Here is a 6,332-nt window from a genome sequence, read left to right as displayed (position 1 = left end):
CATTTATACAAACACTCAATTCTTCTAAAGTAATGTTATCTACTCCCTCACATGACTCTAGAGCACTCTTCTTAACATGGACATCCTCAAGAAAAATATGATCTAATGATTGGTATTCTTGTTTTAGCTCCTCTATTTGGTCTAGAAGATTTTTTCAGCTTCATACAACTCATCATTAAATTATTGGGTGTTACAGGCATCAACCTTTGCCCTCAAATCTGAATCCAAGTTATGCACAACCAAGCCAAAATTATCACTTTTTTGTGCAAGCTCATCTCTCACCTTAGACCAATCTTTCATCACCGTTGTTAGTAAACAACGTCGTTTCGCAGAATCCACTAATCGAGAATATTCGTCCCAATACCAACCCTTACTCCCATATTCAAATTCAGATGTCCAAGAGGTGAGGTCATGACTAGCAAAAAAATACGGGCTATAAAAATCTTTGATTAACCAAGCATCTTCATTATTAACCTTACCTCTGTATATTTCATCCTCAGATGTCATCCTGAGAGAACTAGAAACATCCTGAGAGAAAAATCAAATAGTTATAAAAATAACATATTTACAAAAAGAAAAGAAAATAAACTTGTAAAGATAATAATAAAAGTCTAACCCAGAAGAATAGTTAATGTCTAATTCCCCGGCAACGGCGCCAAAAACTTGTTGCGACCAAAACATTCACGCAAGTGTACGCGATCGACAAGTAATATAGTAGTAAGTAAAGTATCGTTCCCACGAGGAATTGTGATCAACTTATCGACTGATGTAGACTCAAACAATTATCAATTCAAGCTGAATTATCATAAAATATATAAAGAACCAATTTACAATTTACTTAATAATTGCACAATAATTCAACACAAAATTACTATACCAATTTCACAATATGTTTATAACAATTTGGATAAATATATTCCCGGGTCATGGACTTGCTAGAAATTATGTTACTATTTTAGCTTAAAATGGATTTATTAAATTATCCGGGTTATTGATTATAAGGTTAATAATATTCATAAGAATCTTTCGAGTTCTTATGCATCTATTCAAGTTAAACTAATACCTATATGTCTATGGTATTAATATTAGCAAGAATGCATTTACAACTCCTATTTTTCAACCAAACAAGGCAATTAAGTATATGTCTATCTTAATTGCGAATTCTTCACCCGATGCCCGAGATTCAAAACTTGTTCTATTTGATTCTATATGCAACCAAGAATTTCCTTTGTCAAGTTTAATTCAAGATTCGTAAATAATATTTCACTATTAGCTACGCAGTAAAATAATTAGAAGCAGAATCAAATAAACAACTCATAACAATAAATTCAATATCTTCAATCTAAGCTTCAAATAACATAATTATCTAACATCCATGACCCAAGAATACTAGAGTTTTTAGCTACTCATAATCATACAAAAATCAACAATAAAAGTTTTAAACATAATATAAACAAACAAATAGAAGAAAGTTTAGAAGAACTCTTTGAATCCTTGCTCCAAGATGTTGTTCTTCTTCTCCTTTCTTAGCTCCAAGATGAAGCTCCTCCTTCTTCTATGGCTTTTTTCTCCCTCAAAATCTGATCTATCCTCTCAATAATGGAGCTTTACTTTATGTAAGTTGAGTGGATCCTCTCAGATTTCCCATTTTGCCCCCAAATAATTGATTTCCCGGACTGGACTAGCGCGGGAGCGCATAACCAGTGCACATCCCGCGCATATCGAGTTTCTTTCTGTCCAAATCATTGAACTAGCGCGGGAGCGCATGACCAGCGCATGACCAGCGCTAGTGGGGTTTTCTCTTGTTAAGATGTTGTTGCTCAACTTTTCGTCATTTGACTCCATTTTTCACTTGATTACCATCATAAATCCTCATTTGTTTATTGAACTTCTGTGAGACATTAAAGTCATGATTAGAGCCAATTTTTGCATTATTTGAACATTTACAATAGTAAACCATCCTTAAGTTGAGCTAAAACATAGGCTATATTAAACAATTTATCCTATTATCAAAGCACTTCCTTGATTCTCTAATTGAATGATTCCGAGTTCTTAAATTAGTGTACTACTATGATTTTTACCTTATTCTACTACCTACTTTCAACTATAAATTCTCTAAGTTTCCACAAACAAGGGACGAACACTTGGCTTTCAAAAAACTCCTCTCTTATTAAAATCTATGTTCTCCTCTCTTCCTTGTGTTATTTGCTACTATTAACCGACTGCAAGCCAAGGCTAATCATCTGTGCTCTTTGGTTCTTTCATTCTGCTTACTTCACTTCACTGGTATGTCTTAGTTTAATTTAAAGCCTCAACAACAACATGTTTATCTTCTTGTTTCAGTTTCTTTTATTTCTAGCCTACTTTTACTTGTGGTTCTGTTGTGAAGTTTGTAGTTAGGCATGCTAGTATGACTCCCCTCCCTTTAAATTCATGTGTTCCCTTGTATGATTCAAGCATGCTTGGACAATTGTTTTTAATCTAACGTGTGCTTACCATTCTTATGAGTCCCAAATCCCTATTCCCCTATGTGTTTATATTCTCCCTGATTAGTTTGTGATTATGCCAAATTCAGTTATTGTTGAGCATGTCCAAACCAATCCAAATACCCTTGCCAGGGTTATATATTTGCAGTCAAATTCTTGTGTATCCCCAAAGCCTTTTGACCCCTTGTGTGACTATTGAATCCATTTGGATTTTGTGTATGATCCTAACCTGAGTTCCTGATTTGGTTTATCACTCCAATATTTTCAAACAATCTCCATTACTTTACTAACTGCTTTCAAACAGACTATTAAGTCCAGTCCTTAACAAACTTCTTTCAATATGTGTCCTATACTTTCACTTTACTCTTAGTTAATAAGTTCTGCCCCCTCTAGTATGTGTACTGCCTTGAGATCCTCTTTAGAACCCTCTGAACTCTGGCATACTGAGGCTGGCCTTTCCACACTGCACTGGTTCAATGCTTGGCTACTAAGTCTAAGTGAAAGCATTGCTCGGGGGTCCTTGAGACCCTTAGGGAACTTTGATGCACCTATACTATGATTTGTCAATGGAAATGAGGCTTGTGAGATCATTGGAGGTTTTGGGAAACTTGGGACTAATTGCAGGCTTCTTATAGAATAGCTTCTTGGTTTTCCATTTCATTTATGTAATTCATTTATTGGCCTGTAATAATTTATAAACAGATATTTGGGGTATTTAGTAAAAGGGTGGGTAGATGTATATCTTGTGGGGTAACATGGGTAGAAATCCTGCTCTTAGGATTTATTTTCTAATCTGTCTGCTTCACTCACTAGAAAACATGTCGGTAGGGTTTTTATTTTTGTTGAATCTGGTTGCTTTTGCATAATAGAGAATCATGCATATAGGATTCCACTGCTAATTTCCTTTGCATCCAATATAAATCATGCCTATAAGGACTTCACTTTTAATGGCGTTTGCATCAGATAGAAACCATGTTCATAAATTCTGCATTTGTCATGTTAGAAACCATGTTTCTAGATTCCAAGCCATCATGTTTTAAATCGATTAAAGTATAGATACCATGCCTATAGGACCTAATTCTGATTCAGCTTTAATAAGCCTTTCATATGTTACTGCAAATTGACTAAAACAGTAATACACCTAGATTGCTTCTTAAAACCATTATTAATAAGTGTCAACATTTTCTAAAACTAGTTCTTTCAAAATTGCTTTAATCTCATTATATATCCTACCTATAGGTACTAAAAGGGTCTATTTCAAAAACTTGTTTGTTTCAGTATTAACATAGACACAGTACTGCATATAGGCAATCCTTAGGGCATTTTCAAAACCTACATTTCTCTGAAGCTGTTTCTGTCATTCAAAGTTCTTGTTTCAATAAGCTTTTAAAGAAGAGGCCCTAGGTAGCTACTAGGTTATAACTTCTGTATCTAAAAGTCTGGTCTATTTCTGCATATTCACTTAGAGATCCTGATTTAGGACTTTGATTAATAAAGACCTTAACTGTGTTTGAGTCATGCTGCTTGTATGTTTGTTTGAGGAGGAAGCTTTGAGCCTCTTAATTGTTCCCATTATGTGTGAAAGTCCTAAATGTTTTGATTGTCGCCTTAGAATTTTTTCGCCTTTCTAAATCTTAGGGGTACGTCTAGAACTACCTATAGGTAGAGGTCCTATCTCCCTCCGGGACCATTAAGAAGGGACGGGTAGCAGTACGCAATAGGAATCATTGACCAAACACTCATTTTACATGACCAACAAGGGGATGGGAAGGGTAGACATGGGATATGATGACTACACATTAATGTCACAAGTAGCCCCTCATGGAGGAGTGTTTACCGGACATTGTGTGGGGTGATCCTATAGGATAAACAACCTAGGACCCCTCCTTACCCCAAATCCTCTCCTTGTTTAAAACTTTGTTTAAACCTTTATTTCACTACTTGAATTGTTCAATATGCCTTACAAATAACTTATTTGATTCAACTATTTGTATGGACTAATTTGTGAATATACGTTCGGTCGGGACCTACAGTTGTGGACCAATAGGGGTACCTAACACCTTCCCCTCGAGGTTATTTCAAGACCTTACCCTAATCTCTGGTAATGCAAACCAACCCAAGAGTTAATCGCTCTAGGTGCCCTAACGCACTATAATCCGTTAGGTGGCGACTCTTAAAATACCCAATTTCCAAAAGGAAACGAGTCATTACACCCCATGAATGTCGAAACTCGGACTTTCTCCCTATTAAGGGAAAAAGGGGGCGACAGTATGGCGACTCTGTTGGGGATATTTTTAGGATCTTATCATAACGAACTTGTCTCCACAAATTAGTCCAAGCATGCTTATCCTGTACCCTGCTCCCTTATCTGAATTTAACTGTCTATTTTTTAAAGCATTTATGATTTCTTTATTACCCTGAAAACTGACTTGTCTCTTTGTTTTCCCTTTTTCTGTAACTTTCTTTTAAATTATTTAAATGGTGTATTTATTTTTTCCTACGTGAAAATACTTGCCTACATGTTATTAACTGTTGCATAAATCATGTTCCACATCATATTCCACTCGTACATCTCAAATCATATAGAAACGCTTTAATGAGTGGTTGAGCTCTTCCTATTTACTACCCTTAAATTCAGAAAGGCTTATATGCAGTACAACCAGCCGATCAGCGGTGCAATCGATGGTTCCGTGCCTTCCCCCACAAGTTGTCCGCTTGAGGGTACCAGTCTAAAACCCCCATATAAACCTTACTCTACTTAAATGGTGCATGCATCATAGTCAAACCTAGTCGGATCAGTTATGTGTTCCATATAATTATCCTTTAAGACAAGCCTTATCCAAAATCCATCGGGTTTTTCATAATCCCTACGGAAGCAATCACGTTTGTGCATTAATTTGGAGGACTAAATGCTAATATGTTGATCATAAATGTATAAATAGTCGAGTCCGGTGGGGGTAAGGCCTAACCCTTTTATTTTGCAGAAAATGAGGCATGAAGTCCCTAGATTCGGTATGATTAGCAATATCCCTCCATTGTTGCTAAATTGGTAGGAAGATCTTTCCTCAAGTGACAAGAAGCATGTGAAGAAGTACCTGGGTAACCTGCCTTCCTTGCTAGATATTGAACCTAACAAGAAACTGATCGAGACTGCCGCCCTATTCTAGGATAGTTAAAGAGTTGTGTTCCATTTTGGTGACATAGAAATGACACCGCTCCTAGAGGAAATAAGAGGACTTGAAGGGTTGACTTGGGACAGCCCCAGGTTTTTGGTGCTAGAAAACCGCACAGGTAGGGGATTTTTGAAAATGATAGGGTTGAAAAAGAATGTCGACCTGGTGTGCCTGAAGGTCTCCTTCGAATATCTCTACGAGAGGTATGGCCACAGCAAGTCTTTCCGCACTTATTATGATGAGATCGCCCTCACTTTACTGGGTCACATCCACCGCAGAGTGTTCGTGTTCATCGTGTGCTTTCTGGGGATGATAGTGTTCCCAATGAAAAAGGGAAGGATCCACACTAGGTTAGCCATAATCGCCAAAACTCTGATGGAAAGGATTAATGGGTAGACATATACCGTAGTCCCCATGATCATAGCTGATATCTATAGGGCCCTGGAGCGCTATCAAAGAGGGGTCCAGCATTTCGAGGGCTGCAATTTATTGCTGCAATTATGGTTGCTGGAGCATCTCCAAAAGGGTCGCTATCGCCAAGAATTTCCGCGAAGGGCTTGGAACGACCACATCTCTTTCCATCACCCTAAGTAGATGACCTGCATTCTAGACAGATTTTCTCAGCCAGAAAGGGCCAGCGAATGGGTAGAGTTCTTCGATAATCTGACCGAGG

Source organism: Nicotiana sylvestris, chromosome 1 (genome assembly GCF_000393655.2).
Source record: "Nicotiana sylvestris chromosome 1, ASM39365v2, whole genome shotgun sequence".
Classification (NCBI taxonomy): domain Eukaryota; kingdom Viridiplantae; phylum Streptophyta; class Magnoliopsida; order Solanales; family Solanaceae; genus Nicotiana; species Nicotiana sylvestris.
Note: the sequence above shows the minus strand (reverse complement) of the source record.